This window comes from Biomphalaria glabrata, chromosome 2 (genome assembly GCF_947242115.1).
Source record: "Biomphalaria glabrata chromosome 2, xgBioGlab47.1, whole genome shotgun sequence".
Classification (NCBI taxonomy): domain Eukaryota; kingdom Metazoa; phylum Mollusca; class Gastropoda; family Planorbidae; genus Biomphalaria; species Biomphalaria glabrata.
In genome coordinates, this window is record NC_074712.1 from 18,373,452 (window position 1) to 18,385,771 (window position 12,320).

General features: G+C 35.7%; 1 protein-coding gene across 3 annotated transcripts in view; it reads left to right on the plus strand.

The window, feature by feature from the left end:
- Nucleotides 1-256: 256 nt before the first annotated feature.
- The window catches only part of LOC106063106 (glutamate receptor ionotropic, NMDA 2B-like), a 123,028-nt gene continuing 110,964 nt past the window's right edge, over nucleotides 257-12,320 (plus strand). Inside the window, exon 1 of one of the 3 annotated variants that reach the window (XM_056019549.1) lies at nucleotides 257-650. The gene's annotated coding sequence lies outside the window, so the exon portion shown is untranslated. Of the gene's footprint in view, nucleotides 651-889; nucleotides 1,244-12,320 lie in introns of those variants that run through there. The other 2 variants (XM_056019552.1, XM_056019550.1) reach the window with 2 other exon arrangements.

A 12,320-nucleotide genomic window follows, 5' to 3' on the forward strand; every position in this document is an offset into this window, starting at 1 on the left:
CTGCGAACACATCTCTCAGCTAATCACGTGACAGAGAATGTAAATTGATACATCTTTGTAATTTGATAGATAAATATAAAATAAGAGGCCCATACTTTTTGTTTTGAAATAGATCAGAATGTAGATCTAGTTTCCGACATCTAAAGCCGACACGAAGCTAAAAACTTTGCGCTGTTGGGAAAGGCGCGCGCTGTTAGCTAAGGGAGAGAAGATACTTGTATAGCTTCAGTATTGATCTCCCTTTGTATCTCGCCTCTCTGCGGATGTTGTGACTCTGTGTTACCTTACACTTTTCATCAAGGCTGTGTGTCTTCCAGAGCTGCCTGTGTGTTTGGTGGCTCGTGTGTCATCAACATAGTGTTTATTTATGTTAATTATTTTCGAGACACCGATCAGTTAGTTGGGTTGAATTCTCGGTTTGTCTCGATAGTAGCTGTGTTTGTGCTCCTTTAGAAGAAACAAGAAGCCTGGCATCATTCGTTGATTTGATTTATATTAGTGTAAGTTGAAAAATCTGCAACTCGAGTTGAATCTTTTCCTCATGTCTTTGCCTTTTACTAACAAAAGTTCTTCAAAGATTTGTGTTTGAGAATTATATGGGACAGAATTTGAAATTATAAACTTGAAGGATCACCCACTTTTGATTCGTAGTAAGTATTGGTGGGACTGTCCTTATAGTAGATGAGATAAAAATACTATCCAAGCCACTATAATACTTGCTTCGTAACAAATAAACCCATCACAATATGCCATTTATTTTTCAGATCTCTTGTTTTTCTTTTTCTTTCTTCTTCCTTCTTGTTTTTCTTCTAATTTCTTCTTCTTTAAAAGAATGATTTATGAAAATATGTTCAACCTTCTACTACCTCAAAATATGTAGGCCTATAGCTTTATGACTTCTGAAAAAAAATAGACATTTGCTCTATTGCGATCTAATTTAAATGTGTATTTATCTAAAAGCTCTATTGCAATATAATTTTTTTCGTTGATTTTTGAAAAACGATGACAATACTAGTAGTGACCCACTCTATTAGTAATTGTATTCATAGAAACAAAGAGCTAAGCAGACTTTTTGAGTTCACAAAAAAAAGTGTCATGGGAAACTTTTTTTCTGTATGGATATCAGAAACTTTGAAATGTGAATTATCAATAACCACAATCTTTGGACTAATTGTCTCCTTACAAAATGTTCATTTCAAACAAGACTGCCTGCGATCACTCACACAATCACATGCTGTTCAAGGTGAATATTGAATTATTTTTATTTACAAGATGACTAACAGATGGACAAATGAAGGCTATGCTTGGTGATACCAGCATTTCTACATCTATCAAATATCACGAACCTAACCCAATTCATTTTCGTTTGGCAAATTGAAACAAAAAATGCTGACATAATTGCTAATACACCAGAAAAAAACAACAGAGATAGTTTTGTTTTTGCTGTAGCATTTATTTATTTAGGCTACATTTTATCTTTTATTTTAAGCTAATCTATTGACAATGATATACGGAACATAAAATAGAAATTGACTTTTATAAATTGTAAAAAAATGTCACATATTACATTACCATTAGGTACAAGATATATTTTACAAAGCTGTCAATTTCTTACAAAGTTAGGCTTTGTTGTGTTTCTCTTATCTTATATAATACAGACGTTACTTCAAAGAGAAGATGATTATGTCCTACGCGTAATGCATTTAGTCATGCTTGTTAACTAATGACCTAAATTCTGCTAAGTCACTGGTTTTCCCGGCTAGCTCAGGCAACCCATTCCATGCTCTTATAGCACTAAGGAAGAAGAAGCATTTGTACAAATTTGGCCTAGGCAAACATATTATACAACTCGATAATCTTAGATTTAGCCATCATTTGAAACTTCATCCGAATATTCCGTTTTGTTTTTCAGTAATCTATATTATAAGCGCAAAATACCACTGACTGACTGACTGACTGATTGATCTCACCAACCGTCGTACGGATTCTAATGGAATTTCGTACACGTCGGTACGTGACGTTTTGGCGCCGCCGTTTTGGCGCCGCCGTTTTGGCCCCGCCGTTTTGGCGACGGGACGTTTTGCGCGAGATATCATTTGACGATAATTTAATAAGCACGTAGCTTTTTTTTTTAATGAACCCTTGAATTCCATCGACTTAGGCAAATAACCATGGTGTCTATGTATACTTAACTTGAAGTATTCTGAGAAACATGGTACATGTATTATATTTTTACTTATTATTAGCAAGTGTTTGGTATGTATATCTGGAGATACCATACAGTCATTAAATAAACCAATGTTAATGTAAACAAATAATTGCATCAATTTTTAGTCTATCATCGTTTCATTTTGTTTTTAATTTTAAAGTAATATCTTAAAAAACTTTTTTGAAAATAAAAGTGTGCCTCTTAATAAACACTGTTAGACACCTTATTTATATAGATTAGTTATTTAGCGACGCACCATAGAAGACGCATATTGAACGGGACTAGTGACGTTTGGGATATATTGGGTTAGAGACCGGAAAATCAGTTAGCGATATAATCCTCTAGGGTAACGACGTGTTTAGTGACAGAGACTTTCACTGTGGCATTTTCTTAGAATAAATACATGTTACATTGTTCTTCAGCGTTGACTACATCTCTTTACTAGTTAAAACCGATGTGTTTGTTTTGTCTGGATTGTTGATCAACTACACGGAATACACCCGAACAATAACACCCAAACGCTTGCAGAGTAATTGGTTGAAATTCAACAGTCATCCATAGTTGACCTCAAGACAGCCTGAACAAGCAACATCACAACACACATACACAAGCCAAAATGTTTATTAAAGAAAATGATGTGAAAAACAAACACACATTTACATTTAGTTCGTGAAAAATATGTCTTAACACAAACACTCATGCATAACATAGATATGAATAATTCTTTTAAAAGAAATAATGCAATAAACGTACATAATGTATTTCGCGCCAAAACGTCCCGTCGCCAAAACGGCTCTCGCCAAAACGTCCTTCGCGCCAAAACGGCGGGGCCAAAACGGCGGCGCCAAAACGTCCTGCTTCGCGTACACGTTCCTTTTACCTTCTAGGCCTTACTAAGAACCGTTTATGACAGCTTCTGAACCTGACCACAGCAATTCGCCCCAAAAAAGACAAAAACAAAAACACAATTTTCTATTAAACTTTTGCATTCTATTTTCGAGGTTTCCTCCAAAAGGGGCGTGTACTCTTAGTGTTAGTAGGTGTATAATAAATGAAAAACAATATTGTCAACCCCAAAGATAGAATTTTTTTTTTCAGAGATGTTAGCTATCCCCCTTCCTTGATGTCTGTAAAAGTATGGGCACATGATTAAATATAATTGAATTTCTTTTCATTGTTTTGACGGGTTGCAACTAGTATTGAAAAACTAAAAATCAATACAACAACAACAAAACAATAGATGAAAACCAAACCCCCCTCGCTAATCCATACTTCCTCAACTATATCCAAACTAACATTAATGGATTTATAGCCGACAAGCCTATTGTTTACACTCTAAGGATACAAATGTAAATCAAATAAATGACTCAAAAAATGTATGCTTTAAAAATACATTTTGAGGCGTTTGTATCAGATAGCTTTGGAGAGAAATTAAATAACTTTGTTAAAGAAACATGGCCAAGTTCAGAGATAATATAATTTAAGAGAGATCAGATTGTTGTAGAAACGATTTATGGTTAGAAAGTGGCATTCATGGTTAGTGAGTGTCACTCTTTCAGGGCCGGAGCTAGACATGATCTAAACCCAATCTATTTGAGAATTGGAGCCTTTTATCTGTCCATTTCTTGTCAGTTGTTATTAGGATTTTCAGATACATTGAACATTAAACTGATAAATGCTACAATTAAGAAGTTAATATCTATATATATAAAGGGGAAATATTAAACTTAAGATCATAAGTATTCATATTACACTGAAAATGCAAATTCTTTTTTAAAAAATCACAATATTTTGAAAAGTCACAACCTACAAAAGCTTTTTATGTACTCTATTGAAACCTGATGTTATATTAATTTATCTGATTATATTAAACTAAAATATTTTCTTTTTAGTCTAAACAACCTACACTGATGCCAATAACGCTAAATGATAAATTGCGATTATTAAAAAATGTATATGAGTATGAGTGAACATGATTGAGCCATTTTAATGTATATAAAAGAAAGTTAGTTTGCTCTATGTCTCTCCTCTCTCTCTCCTCTGTCTCTGCCTCTCTCTCTGTCTCTGTTTCCTCTCTTTCAATAATGTTTGTGTCTCTCAATCTCTGCCTCTCTCTCTCTCTCTCTCTCTCTCTCTGTCTCCTTCTGTCTCTTTTCTACCCAGATATTTTTATGTTTGATATTTTTGGGTTTTTGGCACACCGGCACAATTTAGGCCATGTCGTGCCTCTCTTTCCTACCCAGTCTCTCTGTCTCCCTCTGTCTCCGCCTCTCTCCAACTCTGTCTCTTTGTCTCCATCTCTGCCACTTTCTCTATCTCTGTCTGTCTCTGTCTATCTCTGTCTGTCTCCCTCTGTCTCCGCCTCTCTCCAACTCTGTCTCTTTGTCTCCATCTCTGAAATGAAAATGAAGTAGTAAACTATATTTCTTAGGACAACTTCGATTTAGTAAGTACAATTTTCTTTACAAATCTTTCATCGGTCAAACATTATCTGGACCAATTTCTATGTCAAACGTTATCTGGACAAGTTTATTTGTCAAATGTTATCTGGACCAGTTTATCGGTCAAATGTTATCTGGACCAGTTTATTTGTCAAATGTTATCTGGACCAGTTTATTTGTCAAATGTTATCTGGACCAGTTTATCGGTCAAATGTTATCTGGACCAGTTTATTTGTCAAATGTTATCTGGACCAGTTTATCGGTCAAATGTTATCTGGACCAGTTTATTTGTCAAATGTTATCTGGACCAGTTTATTTGTCAAATGTTATCTGGACCAGTTTATCGGTCAAATATAATCTGGACCAGTTTATTTGTCAAATGTTATCTGGACCAGTTTATTTGTCAAATGTTATCTGGACCAGTTTATCGGTCAAATGTTATCTGGACCAGTTTATTTGTCAAATGTTATCTGGACCAGTTTATCGGTCAAATGTTATCTGGACCAGTTTATTTGTCAAATGTTATCTGGACCAGTTTATCGGTCAAATGTTATCTGGACCAGTTTATCGGTCAAACGTTATCTGGACCAGTTTATCGGTCAAATGTTATCTGGACCAGTTTATTTGTCAAATGTTATCTGGACCAGTTTATTTCTCAAATGTTCTCTGGACCAGTTTATCAGTCAAACGTTATCTGGACCAGTTTATTTGTGAAATGTTATCTGGACCAGTTTATTTGTCAAATGTTATCTGGACCAGTTTATCGGTCAAATGTTATCTGGACCAGTTTTTTTGTCAAATGTTATCTGGACCAGTTTATCGGTCAAACGTTATCTGGACCAGTTTATCGGTCAAATGTTATCTGGACCAGTTTATCGGTCAAACGTTATGTGGACATGTTTATTGGTCAAATGTTATCTGAACCAGTTCATCGGTCAAACGTTATGTGGACCAGTTTATCGGTCAAATGTTATCTGGACCAGTTTATCGGTCAAACGTTATGTGGACCAGTTTATCGGTCAAACGTTATCTGGACCAGTTTACCGGTCAAACGTTATCTGGACCAGTTTATCGGTCAAATGTTATCTGGACCAGTTTATCGATCAAACGTTATCTGGACCAGTTTATCGGTCAAACGTTATCTGGACTAGTTTATTCGTCAAATGTTATCTGGACAAGTTTATTTGTCAAATGTTATCTGGACCAGTTTATTTGTCAAACGTTATCTGGACCAGTTTATTTGTCAAACGTTATCTGGACCAGTTTATTTGTCAAACGTTATCTGGACCAGTTTATTTGTCAAATGATACCTGGACCAGTTTATCGGTCAAATGTTATCTGGACCAGTTTATTTGTCAAATGTTATCTGGACCAGTTTATTTGTCAAATGTTATCTGGACCAGTTTATCGATCAAATGTTATATGGACCAGTTTATTTGTCAAATGTTATCTGGACCAGTTTATCGGTCAAATGTTATCTGGACCAGTTTATTTGTCAAATGTTATCTGGACCAGTTTATTTGTCAAATGTTATCTGGACCAGTTTATCGGTCAAATGTTATCTGGACCAGTTTATTTGTCAAATGTTATCTGGACCAGTTTATTTGTCAAACGTTATCTGGACCAGTTTATTTGTCAAACGTTATCTGGACCAGTTTATTTGTCAAACGTTATCTGGACCAGTTTATTTGTCAAATGTTATCTGGACCAGTTTATTTGTCAAATGTTATCTGGACCAGTTTATTTGTCAAATGTTATCTGGACCAGTTTATTTGTCAAATGTTATCTGGACCAGTTTATTTGTCAAATGTTATCTGGACCAGTTTATCGGTCAAATGTTATCTGGACAAGTTTATCGGTCAAATGTTATCTGGACCAGTTTATTTGTCAAATGTTATCTGGACCAGTTTATCGGTCAAACGTTATCTGGACCAGTTTATCGGTCAAATGTTATCTGGACCAGTTTATCGGTCAAACGTTATGTGGACCAGTTTATTAGTCAAATGTTATCTGGACCAGTTTATCGGTCAAACGTTATGTGGACCAGTTTATCGGTCAAATGTTATCTGGACCAGTTTATCGGTCAAATGTTATCTGGACCAGTTTATTTGTCAAATGTTATCTGGACCAGTTTATCGGTCAAATGTTATCTGGACCAGTTTATTTGTCAAATGTTATCTGGACCAGTTTATTTGTCAAATGTTATCTGGACCAGTTTATCGGTCAAATGTTATCTGGACCAGTTTATTTGTCAAACGTTATCTGGACCAGTTTATTTGTCAAATGTTATCTGGACCAGTTTATTTGTAAAACGTTATCTGGACCAGTTTATTTGTCAAACGTTATCTGGACCAGTTTATTTGTCAAACGTTATCTGGACCAGTTTATTTGTCAAATGTTATCTGGACCAGTTTATCGGTCAAATGTTATCTGGACCAGTTTTTTTGTCAAATGTTATCTGGACCAGTTTATCGGTCAAATGTTATCTGGACCAGTTTATTTGTCAAATGTTATCTGGACCAGTTTATCGGTCAAATGTTATCTGGACCAGTTTATCGGTCAAACGTTATCTGGACCAGTTTATCGGTCAAATGTTATCTGGACCAGTTTATTTGTCAAATGTTATCTGGACCAGTTTATTTGTCAAATGTTATCTGGACCAGTTTATCGGTCAAATGTTATCTGGACCAGTTTATCGGTCAAACGTTATCTGGACCAGTTTATCGGTCAAATGTTATCTGGACCAGTTTATTTGTCAAATGTTATCTGGACCAGTTTATTTGTCAAATGTTCTCTGGACCAGTTTATAAGTCAAACGTTATCTGGACCAGTTTATTTGTGAAATGTTATCTGGACCAGTTTATTTGTCAAATGTTATCTGGACCAGTTTATCGGTCAAATGTTATCTGGACCAGTTTATTTGTCAAATGTTATCTGGACCAGTTTATCAGTCAAATGTTATCTAGACCAGTTTATCGGTTAAACGTTATGTGGACCAGTTTATCGAGTAAACGTTATCTGGACCAGTTTATCGGTCAAACGTTATCTGGACCAGTTTATCGGTCAAATGTTATCTGGACCAGTTTATCGGGTAAACGTTATCTGGACCAGTTTATCGGTCAAATGTTATCTGGACCAGTTTATTTGTCAAATGTTATCTGGACCAGTTTATTTGTCAAATGTTATCTGGACCAGTTTATCGGTCAAATATAATCTGGACCAGTTTATTTGTCAAATGTTATCTGGACCAGTTTATTTGTCAAACGTTATCTGGACCAGTTTATTTGTCAAACGTTATCTGGACCAGTTTATTTGTCAAACGTTATCTGGACCAGTTTATTTGTCAAATGTTATCTGGACCAGTTTATCGGTCAAATGTTATCTGGACCAGTTTATTTGTCAAACGTTATCTGGACCAGTTTATTTGTCAAATGTTATCTGGACCAGTTTATCGGTCAAATGTTATCTGGACCAGTTTATTTGTCAAACGTTATCTGGACCAGTTTATTTGTCAAATGTTATCTGGACCAGTTTATCGGTCAAATGTTATCTGGACCAGTTTATTTGTCAAATGTTATCTGGACCAGTTTATCGGTCAAATGTTATCTGGACCAGTTTATTTGTCAAATGTTATCTGGACCAGTTTATCGGTCAAATGTTATCTGGACCAGTTTATCGGTCAAACGTTATCTGGACCAGTTTATCGGTCAAATGTTATCTGGACCAGTTTATTTGTCAAATGTTATCTGGACCAGTTTATTTGTCAAATGTTATCTGGACCAGTTTATCGGTCAAATGTTATCTGGACCAGTTTATCGGTCAAACGTTATCTGGACCAGTTTATCGGTCAAATGTTATCTGGACCAGTTTATTTGTCAAATGTTATCTGGACCAGTTTATTTGTCAAATGTTCTCTGGACCAGTTTATAAGTCAAACGTTATCTGGACCAGTTTATTTGTGAAATGTTATCTGGACCAGTTTATTTGTCAAATGTTATCTGGACCAGTTTATTGGTCAAATGTTATCTGGACCAGTTTATTTGTCAAATGTTATCTGGACCAGTTTATCAGTCAAATGTTATCTGGACCAGTTTATCGGTCAAACGTTATGTGGACCAGTTTATCGAGTAAACGTTATCTGGACCAGTTTATCGGTCAAACGTTATCTGGACCAGTTTATCGGTCAAATGTTATCTGGACCAGTTTATCGGGTAAACGTTATCTGGACCAGTTTATCGGTCAAATGTTATCTGGACCAGTTTATTTGTCAAATGTTATCTGGACCAGTTTATTTGTCAAATGTTATCTGGACCAGTTTATCGGTCAAATATAATCTGGACCAGTTTATTTGTCAAATGTTATCTGGACCAGTTTATTTGTCAAACGTTATCTGGACCAGTTTATTTGTCAAACGTTATCTGGACCAGTTTATTTGTCAAACGTTATCTGGACCAGTTTATTTGTCAAATGTTATCTGGACCAGTTTATCGGTCAAATGTTATCTGGACCAGTTTATTTGTCAAATGTTATCTGGACCAGTTTATTTGTCAAATGTTATCTGGACAGTTTATTTGTCAAATGTTATCTGGACCAGTTTATCGGTCAAATGTTATCTGGACCAGTTTATTTGTCAAATGTTATCTGGACCAGTTTATCGGTCAAATGTTATCTGGACCAGTTTATCAGTCAAATGTTATCTGGACCAGTTTATCAGTCAAACGTTATCTGGACCAGTTTATCGGTCAAATGTTATCTGGACCAGTTTATTTGTCAAATGTTATCTGGACCAGTTTATTTGTCAAATGTTATCTGGACCAGTTTATTTGTCAAATGTTATCTGGACCAGTTTATCGGTCAAACGTTATCTGGACAAGTTTATCGGTCAAATGTTATCCGGACCAGTTTATTTGTCAAATGTTATCTGGACCAGTTTATTTGTCAAATGTTATCTGGACCAGTTTATCGGTCAAATGTTATCTGGACCAGTTTATTTGTCAAATGTTATCTGGACCAGTTTATTTGTCAAATGTTATCTGGACCAGTTTATCGGTCAAATGTTATCTGGACCAGTTTATTTGTCAAACGTTATCTGGACCAGTTTATTTGTCAAATGTTATCTGGACCAGTTTATTTGTTAAACGTTATCTGGACCAGTTTATTTGTCAAACGTTATCTGGACCAGTTTATTTGTCAAACGTTATCTGGACCAGTTTATTTGTCAAATGTTATCTGGACCAGTTTATCGGTCAAATGTTATCTGGACCAGTTTATTTGTCAAATGTTATCTGGACCAGTTTATCGGTCAAATGTTATCTGGACCAGTTTATTTGTCAAATGTTATCTGGACCAGTTTATCGGTCAAATGTTATCTGGACCAGTTTATCGGTCAAACGTTATCTGGACCAGTTTATCGGTCAAATGTTATCTGGACCAGTTTATTTGTCAAATGTTATCTGGACCAGTTTTATTGTCAAATGTTATCTGGACCAGTTTATCGGTCAAATGTTATCTGGACCAGTTTATCGGTCAAACGTTATCTGGACCAGTTTATCGGTCAAATGTTATCTGGACCAGTTTATTTGTCAAATGTTATCTGGACCAGTTTATTTGTCAAATGTTCTCTGGACCAGTTTATCAGTCAAACGTTATCTGGACCAGTTTATTTGTGAAATGTTATCTGGACCAGTTTATTTGTGAAATGTTATCTGGACCAGTTTATCGGTCAAATGTTATCTGGACCAGTTTTTTTGTCAAATGTTATCTGGACCAGTTTATCGGTCAAACGTTATCTGGACCAGTTTATCGGTCAAATGTTATCTGGACCAGTTTATCGGTCAAACGTTATGTGGACATGTTTATTGGTCAAATGTTATCTGGACCAGTTTATCGTTCAAACGTTATGTGGACCAGTTTATCGGTCAAATGTTATCTGGACCAGTTTATCGGTTAAATGTTATGTGGACCAGTTTATCGGTCAAACGTTATCTGGACCAGTTTACCGGTCAAACTTTATCTGGACCAGTTTATCGGTCAAATGTTATCTGGACCAGTTTATCGGTCAAACGTTATCTGGACCAGTTTATCGGTGAAATGTTATCTGGACCAGTTTATTTGTCAAATGTTATCTGGACCAGTTTATTTGTCAAATGTTATCTGGACCAGTTTATTTGTCAAATGTTATCTGGACCAGTTTATTTGTCAAACGTTATCTGGACCAGTTTATCGGTCAAACGTTATCTGGACCAGTTTATCGGTCAAACGTTATCTGGACCAGTTTATTTGTCAAACGTTATCTGGACCAGTTTATTTGTCAAATGTTATCTGGACCAGTTTATTTGTCAAATGTTATCTGGACCAGTTTATTTGTCAAATGTTATTTTGACCAGTTTATTTGTCAAATGTTATCTGGACCAGTTTATTTGTCAAATGTTATCTGGACCAGTTTATCGGTCAAATGTTATCTGGACCAGTTTATCGGTCAAATGTTATCTGGACCAGTTTATTTGTGAAATGTTATCTGGACCAGTTTATCGGTCAAACATTATCTGGACCAGTTTATCGGTCAAATGTTATCTGGACCAGTTTATCGGTCAAACGTTATGTGGACCAGTTTATTGGTCAAATGTTATCTGGACCAGTTTATCGGTCAAACGTTATGTGGACCAGTTTATCGGTCAAATGTTATCTGGACCAGTTTATCGGTCAAACGTTATCTGGACCAGTTTATCGGTCAAATGTTATCTGGACCAGTTTATTTGTCAAATGTTATCTGGACCAGTTTATTTGTCAAATGTTCTCTGGACCAGTTTATCAGTCAAACGTTATCTGGACCAGTTTATTTGTGAAATGTTATCTGGACCAGTTTATTTGTCAAATGTTATCTGGACCAGTTTATCGGTCAAATGTTATCTGGACCAGTTTTTTTGTCAAATGTTATCTGGACCAGTTTATCGGTCAAACGTTATCTGGACCAGTTTATCGGTCAAATGTTATCTGGACCAGTTTATCGGTCAAACGTTATGTGGACATGTTTATTGGTCAAATGTTATCTGGACCAGTTTATCGGTCAAACGTTATGTGGACCAGTTTATCGGTCAAATGTTATCTGGACCAGTTTATCGGTTTAACGTTATGTGGACCAGTTTATCGGTCAAACGTTATCTGGACCAGTTTACCGGTCAAACGTTATCTGGACCAGTTTATCGGTCAAATGTTATCTGGACCAGTTTATCGGTCAAACGTTATCTGGACCAGTTTATCGGTGAAATGTTATCTGGACCAGTTTATTTGTCAAACGTTATCTGGACCAGTTTATTTGTCAAACGTTATCTGGACCAGTTTATTTGTCAAATGTTATCTGGACCAGTTTATCGGTCAAATGTTATCTGGACCAGTTTATTTGTCAAATGTTTTCTGGACCAGTTTATTTGTCAAATGTTATCTGGACCAGTTTATCGGTCAAATGTTATATGGACCAGTTTATTTGTCAAATGTTATCTGGACCAGTTTATCGGTCAAATGTTATCTGGACCAGTTTATTTGTCAAATGTTATCTGGACCAGTTTATTTGTCAAATGTTATCTGGACCAGTTTATCGGTCTAATGTTATCTGGACCAGTTTATTTGTCAAATGTTATCTGGACCAGTTTATTTGTCAAACGTTATCTGGA